General features: G+C 39.6%; 1 pseudogene; it reads left to right on the plus strand.

The window, feature by feature from the left end:
* Positions 1-12,879, plus strand: part of LOC121519898 — a 31,686-nt pseudogene extending 18,807 nt beyond the window's left edge.
* The last annotated feature ends 209 nt before the right edge of the window (positions 12,880-13,088 follow it).

Raw genomic sequence — 13,088 nt, forward strand, 5'->3', positions numbered from 1 at the left:
TGTTTAACCTGAGGCACAGACATGGTTGCAGGAGAATAAGCCTCTGCTAATCTACCTGGCTGGCATATTATACAATTCAGGCATTCTTTTGTTAAAGGGATAGAGATGGTCTTTGACAAAAGTCTGCATGCATGTGAATGAGTCTGACTTTTTAATGATGTGTCTGCTTCTTTGAGAAACTCCAAATGAATAAGACACTTTTTAACGTAGGTCTCAAATGCAAATAAGCTGATAAAAATTAAAATTGAAGCTGTGGTTGTAACAGTTTTGTCTCTCGGTTCTGCTTTAAACTTTTAGAGCAGTCAGATACAGCAGCTCGTCAGCGTATTTGGGTGTTTTAGTATTTCAGAGGTGTGCATGGGTTTTAATGCAGCTGGTAACCACTTCCTGTTTTTGGAACAGTGAATCTTCTCACAGTTTGGCCATAATTTCCTGAAGTGTGTTTCGTGTGTGTAAGCGCGGGCGTTCGTGTGTGTTGTGGGTTAACGCAAACTGAGACGGCGTGCAGTGTTTGCAGTGAACAATCACAGTTCCTCTCTACTCTACGCTGTGCATCTTTATGAGCTGCATACACAATCTTTCTTTTCACTAGAATTTTCTGCCAATAAAGCACTGAAACACCTGCTGGTTTAAGTGTTGATTTCTGTGTGTGCTGCCATGCAAATATGAAGGCAAGTGGAGCTTCATCTGCAGGTATTTCTGGAGGGATAGTGTGGTAAAATAAAATACATGTATGCCCCTTTTTGCCTGACTGGCATGTTTTGAAGTCTTTTTGTCTTTCAGGAAACTGATGCATCATCCTCTATTGTGGCTTCATAGTGCAATCTTCCTGCTCAGCTGAAGAGCAACATGAGAGAGCTGCATTTACATTCAAAACAATTACAGTTGGAAAATGTCGATTTATTGTGTTAAAACAAACCCAGATTCTAAGACAATGTGTAAAATAAAAATGGAAACAGAATACAGTGATTTGTAAATTCTTTTCAACCTACCACTAGTTGATTTCAGCACAAAGACAAGATGTTAAATGTTCAAAAGATAAACTTTATTGTTCTTGAAAATATACACATATTCTGAACCTGCAATATGTCCCAAAAAAGTGTGGACAGGAGCTGTACATCTTAAATAAGATATACATGTATGCAGGCTGGTCTGGTACCCATTCTGTTTCATTGTGAAGCCATGCTGTTGTAACTCTTGCAGAATGTGGCTTGGGATTGTCCCTGCAAAAGACATCATCTGGATGGAAGCATGCTGCTTCAAAACCTGTATGTGCCTCCAAGCATTAATGGTGCAACCACAGATGTGCAAGTAACCCATGCCATGATACACCCCCACACCATCACAGATGCTGATTTTTCAACTTGTCCTTAATATCAGTCTGAAAGTTCCTTTATGTCTTTATCCAGGGGACTGGATGGTTAATAAATCCAAAAACAATTTGAAAATTGGACACATCAGACCACAGAATACCTTTCAACTCCAGGTCAGTCCATCTTAGTAGAACTCGGGCTCAGAGGAGTTGGCAGCTCCTCTGGTTGTTGGTGATATGTGTGTTTTTTTTTTTTGTTTTTTGTTTTTGCATGGTAGATGCTTAACTTGCATTGGCTTTGACCCAGAAGTCAAAAGCACTGCAGAAGTTGAGTTGTCGTCTGCCTTTGGATATCAACTTAACCCCAAGGAATAGCATGCATCACATTTATACCAAAAGAAAGCAGAGATGTCCATGTGTTCACTGTCCAACATACAACCTGTTGCTCTCTGCTACTTGTCAATAACAGGCTTAAAGAATGCACATCAACACCACTGCCAGAGGCGGACATACTTTACATTGATTCTCCCCCTGTGCTTGTGTAACGGAAGAAGGACAACAGTCCAAGGAAAGGTTATAGAGCCCTAACCATGGCTTGACTTGATTGTGCATCTCCACACACTGATCATTTCTTCTTCTCTGCAGCTCTGCTCTTGTGCTTTGTCTGCAATCAGCTCAGCAGCCCAGACCTTTAGAGATACAACATTCCTGTCTGAGCTTAGCTCTGAGCCGAATGTTGTCTCTAAAATCAGCGATTAACAGAAACACATGCAAACCGGTTGTGTTTACATTGTAACTGTCTTTGAGTGGGCCACAGGACTGTTACTGTTCTTATTTGTTTTCACAGACTCTGAGGGTGACGAGATTTATACTCCTCTGGTGTTTTACATGCCTTGCCCCATTGGGTTGCACAAGCTTGAATGATATGCTGTTGGCTTGAAAACGCTAAGAGATCTCACAGCTGCAGATGATGGATGAGATGTAAGAAATTATGTTTTGAATCCACAGAAATACTCAGGGGATGTGGAAACTCTCCATCAAGGGCTTACTTACCTTACTTTCTTATCAACTTGAGTACTGTGTGAAACTTGATTTGGGCTAAATGGAGCCTCTTATTTTATTATTTAAATTTTAGACCCAAATAATTTGCTCCTGAACTAGAACATGGAGCATCACAGCTCTAATCCTGAATAACCCTAGCACTGTTTGCTTTATGAATCAAACTTTGATTTAACAGGTGGCAGGAGCAGATGATGCACAATTTTTGTAGCTGTTTGCAGTCAATTCTTTGTAAATCAGGCTCCCTGTTTTTAAGTTTATCATGAGCAAATTACTGCACTCATCCACCTCAATATCTTTTGAACTGTTCAAAATGCATTATGAAATGCTACCTTAAGTTTTCTTTCATTTGGCTTTACTTGAAATCCACCAAAAGCTGAACACCTGAAAGTTTTAAAGACAAATTGATAAACCAGGCCCACAGTTGTGCACCTCTGAACAATGCATTGTTACATCACAAAGAGACAAACTTCTGTCAAACCAGCTGGAGACAGAGGAATTCTGTTTTAGAGCGGATTTTTAAACCTGTTAAAAAAATAAATTCAGACAGTTCAACAGTGACCATTCACACTAATAGTTTTCAGTCAAGTGTGACCATGGCTTTATTTATCATTCTGTATTAGTTTGACATTAAATACCTATCTGATCAATGCAGACAGTTAGCCTCTGACATCTCACAGACTGATGGGTTAGGCCCTTGTCTGTAATATGTTCAGGCCCACCCACAGGGTTGGCTGGGCCCCTGTGAGTGGGCCGTCCCAGTTGTGTTTTATTTTATTGATATTATCGATGCACGTGTGCTGGATCAGTCACATTGGTGCTAGCATCCTGGCTAGCAGTTTCTTCATTTTGGAGCTGTGCCAAGCTTTCACTGGCTTCTGATGTTCGAATTATTTATTCATGCCATTTTAACCCCTTTTCATCACTGTTTCTGCCCATTTTGCCCAAACTGCTCCAACATTAAACCAATTTTTGCCACTTTTAGCCATTTTTTGCTAATTGTAAACCTTTTCTCTACTTTAGCCACTCATTTTGCATCTTTTCTCTGTGGCCATTTTTTAACAGTTTTTCACCATTTCACCAAAATAACATTATAACATTGTAACCATTTTACTGCTCATTTTTTGCACTTTGTAGCAAGTTGTCCAACTTACAAGACATCTTTGCCACTTTTAACCAATTTTTGCCACTTTTTACCCTTTTTGCTTCCATTTTTTTACCACTTGTAGCCAGTTATTGCTACTTTTCCTAAAATTTTGCCACTCTTAGCAATTTTTTTGCCACTTTTTAACTGCCTTTTGTACTTTAACACCTTAAAGCCTGAATACACAAATAATAGCCAGCAAATTCTAATCTTTTGGAACTGAAATGTTCATTTAACTTTCTACTGAAATTTAAAAAAAATCCAAATTTCCATAAAATGTAACAATTATATTTTTAGTATCTCATTTCATTCATTAGGTGTTTTTGGTAACTGATATTCCACTTGAGGGCATTTTTTATCATTTATCAGATTGTATTCATAAGTTTTTTTGAGTAATTTATTGAGCATATTGATTAGATAGAGGTATCATAAAAGTATGTATGAAATATGCGACAACAGGCATTAAGGGGTTAACACCTTAAGCTATTTTTGCAACTTTTAGCCCATTTTTGTCCTTTTTTAGTCATTATTAACAATTTTTTCCCTCTCAAAGCTATCTCAAATTAAACTATTTTATTACCTGATGTGGTGACATACTGTATGTGCACTGCATGTGTGTGTATAGGCCCTAGGTTCCCCCCCTTGGGCAGCGCCAGAGATCTCAGAGGGGGCGCGAGGCTCTATCTGCCTTGAGGTTGTTAAAATTAGATGTGCACATATTAACAGAAATCATGGTATAGCACTTCTAAATAATTCATACAATGTTTTTGGGTAAAAGAATTAGTGCTTAGATACAAGTAGAGGAGGCTCAAAGGAAAAAATATTAGGAACATTACTTTCCAAACTATTTAGATCAATGTGCTCATCCACATTGTTAGCATTACAAAACTAGAATGGCCGTCTGAGGCGGCAGACCCACGCCTAAGCAGCGCCACCGAGGAACTTACGCTCCCATTGATTACTATGGTGTTCAAAATTTTGAAGTCCAAGAAAAATCGAACGGGTGCGCGGATCATCATCAAAATCGAATCAACTCTTCCCTGTCACTATCCCAATATTCCTTGAAAGTTTGGTGAAGATCCGACTTTCCGTTCTTGAGTTATCTTGTACACATACAAACAAAGAAACAAAGAAACGAACAAAGATATTACATTTTGAAAAAGGTAATATTGTACTTCAGCAGAAAGTTCTCCCCTTTATCCCCTCATATGGGTGGCCTTGAATATGTTACATTACTTAGTTACATTACAGCATCTAAACATGTCCTTAACTGAACCACTCTGCCATTTTCTTTGCTGTGTGCTCATCAATTTGAGCTGATCTGCTTTTACAATTGATTATTAATGCCACTATTGAGTTCTGATCCCTGAATTTACATTATAGTAGCATTCTTGAGTGTCACCATGTTTGTAGTTTACATCCCACACAGTAGTTCTCTGGTGCAACTTTTAATACAATTTTGCCCCTTTCAACCTATTTCTGCCACTTTTTACCTGCTTTTTTGCCATTTTGACTGCCCATTTTTGCCACTTTAAGTGAAATTTTGACATCTTAGTAGTAGCCTTCAGTAACACACATAGTATACAAGAACACTCCTGATGCAGTCGGACACATGTGAATACAAGGTGAAAAAGGAAGTAAATCTGTGGTCTAAATCAGTATCTGAGGGAAGGTGATAGTCAGCTTTTTGAAGTTCAGAGTCTTGTGATGTGTTTATCATGAACACCAATGCATTATTATTAATCTTTGCTGCTGTTTGTATCACACATGGAACGGATCTCACTGAAGAGAAGAAGAAAACAGATAATCTAGCGACCGCTACACAGGTAGCCACACTTGCCACAAGTTAGAGAAGTGGGCCTGACTTGTGGGGGAAGAGGTTCCTTGCTGGTTTTACACACAGAGATAAACAGCACATTTGGCTCAAAATAGATCCCCTTCATGTCTGCTTGACCTAGAATTTGTGCTCCCACATTGAGGGCTCTCCACTGAAACCCTGTTGTTACCTGCTGCTGAGAAACTGAGAGGGAGGCAGAGAGCTCATCCTTGTAGCAGCACCCCAAAGACTCCTTCACCAGAGCGGATTAGATGCCCTCTTTACTCTCGAAATACCCTCATTGGGGTACAAAATGGGGTTATAATGGAAACGTATGACAGGGTGTGGCGTGTTATGAGAATCCCACAAATTATGGGCTGGTGGGGGAATTGTTCTAATCCAGAAAACCAATGCTGCGGAAACAGAGCGGGAGAAAAAGAGGGAGCCAGTTATTTCCTGAGTTCAGGCCGAGATCTAATGGATCCTGGGGAGGCTGTGTGGGCCTGACGGGGGCGAGGACCTCACATTTCTGAGGGTTTTTTGGGATAGGAAGTATATGAATATACCTGTCAGTGATGTTGTAAGACGGATACCAATGGTTAAAAGTTATAATTGTGGTAACGCTTGCTCATTCTCCTGCCTCTTTTTGATTTTCACTCTCTCAGCAAGAAGATAGCATCTGATGTTTGCGTTCCAGCAAGTTAAGGTTTCAGCCCCGTCCTTTTGTCGTCATTCTTTAATAATTCGCCACACTCGCTGTGCTGAAGCTTTCATCAGATGCTGAGGCGCAGCGACGTCCTGGATCATGTTGTGTTTCTGCTTTTCTTGGAATGTGTGCTGGCCCTTTGATTGTTCTGTTTCCTGTGATTTCAGAGGCCCTTTGTCTCTGCGTGCTCACTCACTAATCAGGGAACTCCGTCATAGCTCCCCGTCGCTGGGCTGTGCTCCCCCCCTTAATGTCACCCTCTGTGTTATGGTATTTTTGGCTCTGCTGTCATCCCTCTTGCAGTCCACTGAAGGGGGAGAAAAATGTCAAAGTTGAACAATTGGCATTAGGATTGCAGGGACTAAAAATGAAATTATGGGAGTTTAGAGGGTAGAAAAATAACATTAAATTCCTCTTGACTGGACTTTTTCTCACCTTTATAGCTCCTTTATGATTAATGGTTAGAATATTTCAGGCTACTGTATGCATGGATCGTTTTTCTCTGCTCATAAAAAGCACAAGACAAACGCACCCGCCAAGTGTGGGGAATAATAATGTGTCAGTTTTTTTACACTCTGGGTTTCCCCATCTTCTTTTGCTTAGACTGTGGTTTCACGATGTGTTATGGGATCCATGAAACAACAATGAAACCAGATGTGCTTAGTAATGTGTCTCTGTACAGTCTCTTTTTTTGCAGAAGTGGAGAGGAGAGAGCACACCATGTAGTCAGTGTGAGAACTTTGTGCCGTCTAAGCTTTCTGAAAGGGCCGCAGTTCCCTTTTATACCTCCTCTTAAAATAAGCCCCCTCCCATTGGCTGAGCTTGGACCGGTCATTGAATCACATCAGGCCAATTAGAGTGTAACACTTCCTCTGCCGTGAAAGATGTTTCCTGTTGATAGTAAACGTGTGGCCTGCTGAGGAACAGAGAAAGAGAGGGGGGCTGTGGAGTGGGGGGGGGGGGCTTGTTGAAATGCCGCCAGTGTATCCCTGACCTTCGTGGCCCTCATGGCGGAAAAACTGATGCTGTCGTTGGCTGAGGTGTGTTTTGACTGAGTGGATGTGTTGGCGGGTGAGCAGCGGTGCTGGAAAGTAACTGAGTATGTTTAATCAAGTATGAGTTTGTTTTGTGCGTGGGAAACATGACAGAAATAGTTGTACTGAGGATTATAAAAGCCAGAGTGAGCCAAAGAAAGATGTTCAAGTCGCTCCTATCTTGTCAGTCATTGCTTAAAGTGAGATAAAGTTGGACCATGAGGTTCTAAAAGACGAAGAAATGATCGAATACAGTATCTGGACTTTGGAAAGGTGCAGGAAAAGCCAACTGGCAGACTACCTGGTTTGATGGAGCCTTCAGCAGTTCAAAAAAAGGCAAAAGTCCACTTTAAACTTGCACACATGGTTGTAAATTACAGTCTAATCAAAGGAAATGAGAGTTATCAGTGTTGAAGGTCCTTAATTAATGCATTATATGGAATATTTCTGTACTCTTTAAAGAGTTGCTAAAGGATTTAGCAATAGTAGTGGCATTAGCTATTTCAGCACTGCCTAGCTTCCTTGTCATTGTCCCCTAGTGTGCTCTTTAAGGGCTGATGCACACTGGGATCTCTGAAGCCTAATTCCACCTCTATTACATAATACACTTTACAGCCTAACTTCAAAAAACCTGAAATATCCCTCTCATTCAATGCTGTTTTATCCCCTTAAAGCTAACAATAGATATAGCTATGGCTAAAGCTAACTTAGCTGTGTTAGCTATGTAGATAGCAAAGCTATGCAGCTAAGATAAATTGAAAGCTAACCAAGCTACATAGATTACATAGCTACATAGAAAAAATTAAGCTACATAGATTGCATATCTATGTAGCAAATCTAAAGCTAACAAAGCTGCATTAGCTACACAGATTACATGGCTATGTAACAACATTTAAAGCTAACAACGCTATGTTAGCTACACAGATTACATAGCTATTTAGCAAAATTTAAAGCTGACAAAGCTATGTTAGTTACATAGTTTGCATAGCTATGTAGCTAAATCTAAAGCTAACAAAGCTATATGAGCTACATTAGCTATTTAGGTTATGCAGTCACATAACATAATTTACAGCTAACAATCTAAACTGCAAAGCTAATGTAACTACATAACTAATGTAGCAAAAGCAAATGAAGCTATGTTAGCTACATCAGATAAAGCTAAGTTTGCTAAGTGTGCAATGCTCTTTTAAGGACAGCGCACTGGGGGCATCAGCAAGGAAGCTAAGCCGTACAGCAGTGCAGACAGGAGACGCTCCATGTAGTTTTGGGTAAAAATGGGCCTGAAAAACAACGTTGGTTCAAGCCTACACACTCAAACATTTTAATTTAGCCTCCAGAGATTTCAGTGTACATGCCCCTTTAAGGAGAGTGTACAGGGAGCTATTGGCTGTACAGCAGTTCAGACAGGTACAGTTGCTCTGCCTATTTTTGTAAATTTTAGGGAAAAATTTGCCAAAAACAATTTTGGCTCAATTTTACCTGCTAATGATTTTTTTTTGTTTGTTTGTTTTTAAATATTTATTTTTGGGCCTTTTAGTGCCTTTATTGGACAGAGGAGGACAGTGGATAGAGTCAGAAATGGGATGAGAGTAGGGAGAGACGTGCGGCAAAGGATCACAGGCCGGATTCGATCCCGGGCCGCCCGCTACATGGCTAGTGATTTACACTGCTAGGCCATCTGCACACCCATAATGAATTTTTTAAAGAGCTTATTTTTCACCCAGAAAAGCTGCTGTTTGGCACTAATTTGCATATATTCTTCTGGCTCAGCGTTTTGTCACCTGATCAGCTTTTGGAGTCTGCAGGCTTTGTCAGAGACAACAACAAACTAAACTTAAACTAGGTATTTCAGCTCAGTTTTCAACTTCATCAGCTGACAAAATGTTTTCATAAAGTAAACATATCGCCCTGACTGTAGCTTGTAGTTATCAGCCATTATAGGAATAAAGCAACCGCCATAAACTTACTTGGAAGACAATTTTTCATTCGACTTTTCTAGTCAGGGTTGGTTTGTCCAATTTATCTTCAGAAAGTCTAGGAGGGTTGGTAAAACCCTGAACTCTGGTTGGGGAGTGATGCAGGCTGCAGGCATCTCTGAGCCTCTATCCTTTGATCTGAAATATCCAGAAGAAGATTTGTGACTACATCCCACTCATGAAAGCAGTAGCTCTCCGAGTTCTTAGACATGGGCTCACAGTTTGCACACCTACACCACCAGGTAACAGGTTCTGATTCTATCCACTAAATCTCCATGGGCACAAATAGTTCCTTTGTGTACTCCGGGTCATAACAGTATCCCCAGGTGTCCAAAGTAAAAAGCACATCATCATCACTTCCATTCAAAAAAACTTATCATCCAGCTTTGTGACATCAAACATTCACCTTTTTACCTATTTTATTTGGGATGCATTCACACTAGGCCCAGATCCCCTGTACCATGCTGAAGCACACTTGTCCCCCCTAGTCCTCCACTGGCCTGTGCTCACATTGCTCTGAGCCCAACAGAGCCTGAGAGTGGATTTGTCATCATGTAGAGATGACACACACTGTTGACAAGATATAAGCTCTAAACGATTCAGCCCAGTGGAGAAATACACAGACAGTGAGAGCAACTTTACTGACTTTGTGGCTTATTTTGGGTAGATTTAGTCAGATATGACAGTCTAACACTGCTATTGCTTTTAATGATTGTCTAGAGGTATGGCGGTATCAATTATACACCACATACAAGTTGGAGACTTGGGCTTATGTGCATGGGTGAGTGATTGTATTGTGTCAAAGCCCACATTTTCCCTCTATTCCAGGACCAAGGAAGAGTACCATTCCCACTTACATGAATGAGTCAAACACCATAAGTCCTCTCTTACTTAATAATCCTTTGTGAGTTTTTTTTTTTTCTGTGGTCAATGTCCTCAGCACGGATTTGCCAGACATTTGTATTTAACTTCAAAATAGAAGCCATTTTTTTCAAGACAGTCTAACTGCAGAAGCAGATCTTAGACAACCCCTTGCAGACCACTGCTGTGAGACATTGCATCTGTCAGAACGGATATACACACTTAAACGCTCAAAATAAAATTGGATTAAACTTCTGGTTAAGGTTATGGTAAAAGTTAAGGTGACAGTTAGGATACCAAATGTTAAAAGTTAAAAACCTGACCTACAAAACATAATTATAAAACATTTAATAAAGCAGAGTAAACAGTCTGATTACAGGAAAAAAGGCTTGTCCTCCATCAAAACACTCTACTGTAGCAAATGAAGCTAAGGCTAAAGCTAACAAAGCTGTGTTAGCTATGTAGATTACAAAGATATGCAGCTAAGGTAGCTAAATCAAAAGTGATTTACATAACTACGTAGTAAATCTAAAGGTAACAAAGCTAAGGTAGCTGAATCAAAAGTGATATTACATAACTACATAGCAAATTTAAAGCTACCTTAGCTAAAAGTAGCTAAATCAAAAGTGATATTACATAACTACATGGTAAATCTAATGCTAACAAAGCTAAGGTAGCTAAATCAAAAGTGATATTACATTAGTATGTAGTAAATGTAAAGCTTACAAAGCTATGTTAGCTATGTAGATTACATGGCTTCATAGCAATATTTAAAGGTTACAAAACTATGTTAGCTACATAGATTACATAGCTACATAGCCAAATTCAAAGCTAACAAAGCTATGTGAGATACATAGTTTATATAGCTATGTAGCTACATCTAAAGCTAACAAAGCTACATTAGCTATGTAGGTTATGTAGGTAATGTAGTCACATAATTAAATTAACAGCTAACAATGTAAACAGCATAGCTAATGCAGCAACATAACTAATGTAGCAAAATCAAATTATGCTACATTAGCTACATCAGATAGTGCTAAGTTTGCTGAAGTTAGACCCATTTCAGACCTAGTTGTGTGAATGGTGGTTCTTTTTAGCTTTGTTAGCATCAGCTAAATCTAATGTAGCTACCTTGACTTATATAGCAGTTAACTACATAGCTTGCAAAGCTCTGTTAGCTTCAGCTAAAGCACAGGAAGCTAAAGCAAGCAACCATTCACATAAATACTTCTAAAACAAGTCTTAACATAATTTAATCAGTATGGAGCTCTGACCTTTTAACCTGTTTTATTTATGAGATAGTGCTTAGTCTGTAGTGTTTGCAATGTGGTTATGCCATGAATGTAACTGATAGACCTTGATCATGAATAAAGTTGAATTTAAAAAAAAAAACCTCCTTAAAATTGTACCGGCAAATTACATCCCTTCTGTTCTGATAGATGCAGTGTTTTATATTAGTGGTCAGCAAGAGGAGGCATCTGAGATCTGTGGTCTGCAGCCAGACCCCTCTACTGCTTTTAGGATTATAACAGAACCTGTATAGGGCTGGTTTTGCTCATCTTAGAGTACACAGACAGAGGCTACAGTCCTTGACACGTTGGTCACTGGGCTGTTTGGTGCATTTCTTCCTCCACTATCTGTCCCTGTGTTTGCTGTCTTACTTCAGCTGTTCTAAAGGCAGAAGGGCAGAAAATTAATAAAAAAAAGAATCATATCTCTATGTAGCACATATTTTCTCTGACTTTGTTAAGCATCCCCTGAGTCCTCAGATTTATATCTATGATGTCCTACATTGCTGCAAGTATGGAGGCCCTAAAAGGACATCTATTGAGTTTGTCTAACTCAGCTTTTCTGTGATGACAAGTGCATTTCTTGAGATATGGACGCATTTATCTTAGGTTAAATAAGTCTGTTTTCCTCCTGATAACAGAAGAATTTCAGGGGTTTTCTTGAGACATTGAGAAGTTAACTCTATCATTCAAACATGCAGCTATCCTGATCATTTTGTGTGACCTGACTATTGGATGATTTTAGGAGTGCAATGCTTGTGGCTTTTTTTGTGAAAAAAAAAGTGTCAGTTTTGTTTCAAAAGTGGCAAAAGGGGCTATGTTACAATGGAATTTACCATAATATCCTCAGAGGGGTAATTCAACCTTTCATTCTGTTATTGTGAGACATGCTAATCACAAATAGTCTCAAATTAATCACAAGCACAAACAGGACCTGAAAGTGTTAACATGGAACCATGGAGAGATGGCATAGTTAAGAGGCTGCAGAGGGATTGGCACTATTAAGATGTTAGGGTTCAGTGCCTTGCTCAAGAGTCAAGTCAAGTCAAATTTATTTATATAGCACATTTAAAAAAAGCACGAGCTGACCAAAGTGCTGTACAGAGAGAGGCAAGATACAAATAACCACATAGACAAAAGAGCAATGAACAATAGACAATAAACACGAAGTGTGAAGAGACGTTAATACCGGGAGTGTTGGTTTAACAGAAAAGGGATATGAGAGAGCGATGTAATTTGACTCTAAGGCCAAGGAAAAAAAGATGTGTTTTTAGCTGTGCCTTAAAGGAACACAGTGAGTTGGCAGATCTAATGTGAGGAGGCAGTTGATTCTATAGACGAGGGCCTGCAACTGAAAAAGAATAGTCACCTCTAAATTTTCCTTAAAGTCTGAGGGATGACCAGGAGAGACTGATCAGAGGACCGGAGGGGTCGTGTTGGAGTGTAGGGGGTTAAAAGGTCAGATAAATAGGAAGGAGCTGAACCATGGAGTGATTTAAAAACAAGTAATAAAATTTTAAAATGGACAGCGACAGGGAAAATTTATTTTTCCAGGTCACATTAAAACTTCTGTTGTTCAGGTAAGATTTAAAAAAGTTAAGAGCCAGCCCCTGTATCCCAACCCAGCCTTCGAGTCTAGCAATGAGCAGCTTGTGATCGACTGTGTCGAAGGCGGCGCTTAAGTCTAAAAGGATTAAAATGGCACAGTCTCCATTGTCTGCTGCTAAAAACAAATCATTAAGAACCTTTAAAAGAGCTGTCAGTGCTATGATTTTCCTTCAAACCAAGAGGAATAGTCTGTTCAGTCTGTGTCTTGAGTCGTCAACTCTCCAGTTCCCAACCAAAGACCCTTCAGTGTGAGCCAGCGCTCCTCCTGATTGTGTCCTTTAAA

Source organism: Cheilinus undulatus, linkage group 13 (genome assembly GCF_018320785.1).
Source record: "Cheilinus undulatus linkage group 13, ASM1832078v1, whole genome shotgun sequence".
In the NCBI taxonomy this organism is placed as follows: Eukaryota; Metazoa; Chordata; class Actinopteri; order Labriformes; family Labridae; genus Cheilinus; species Cheilinus undulatus.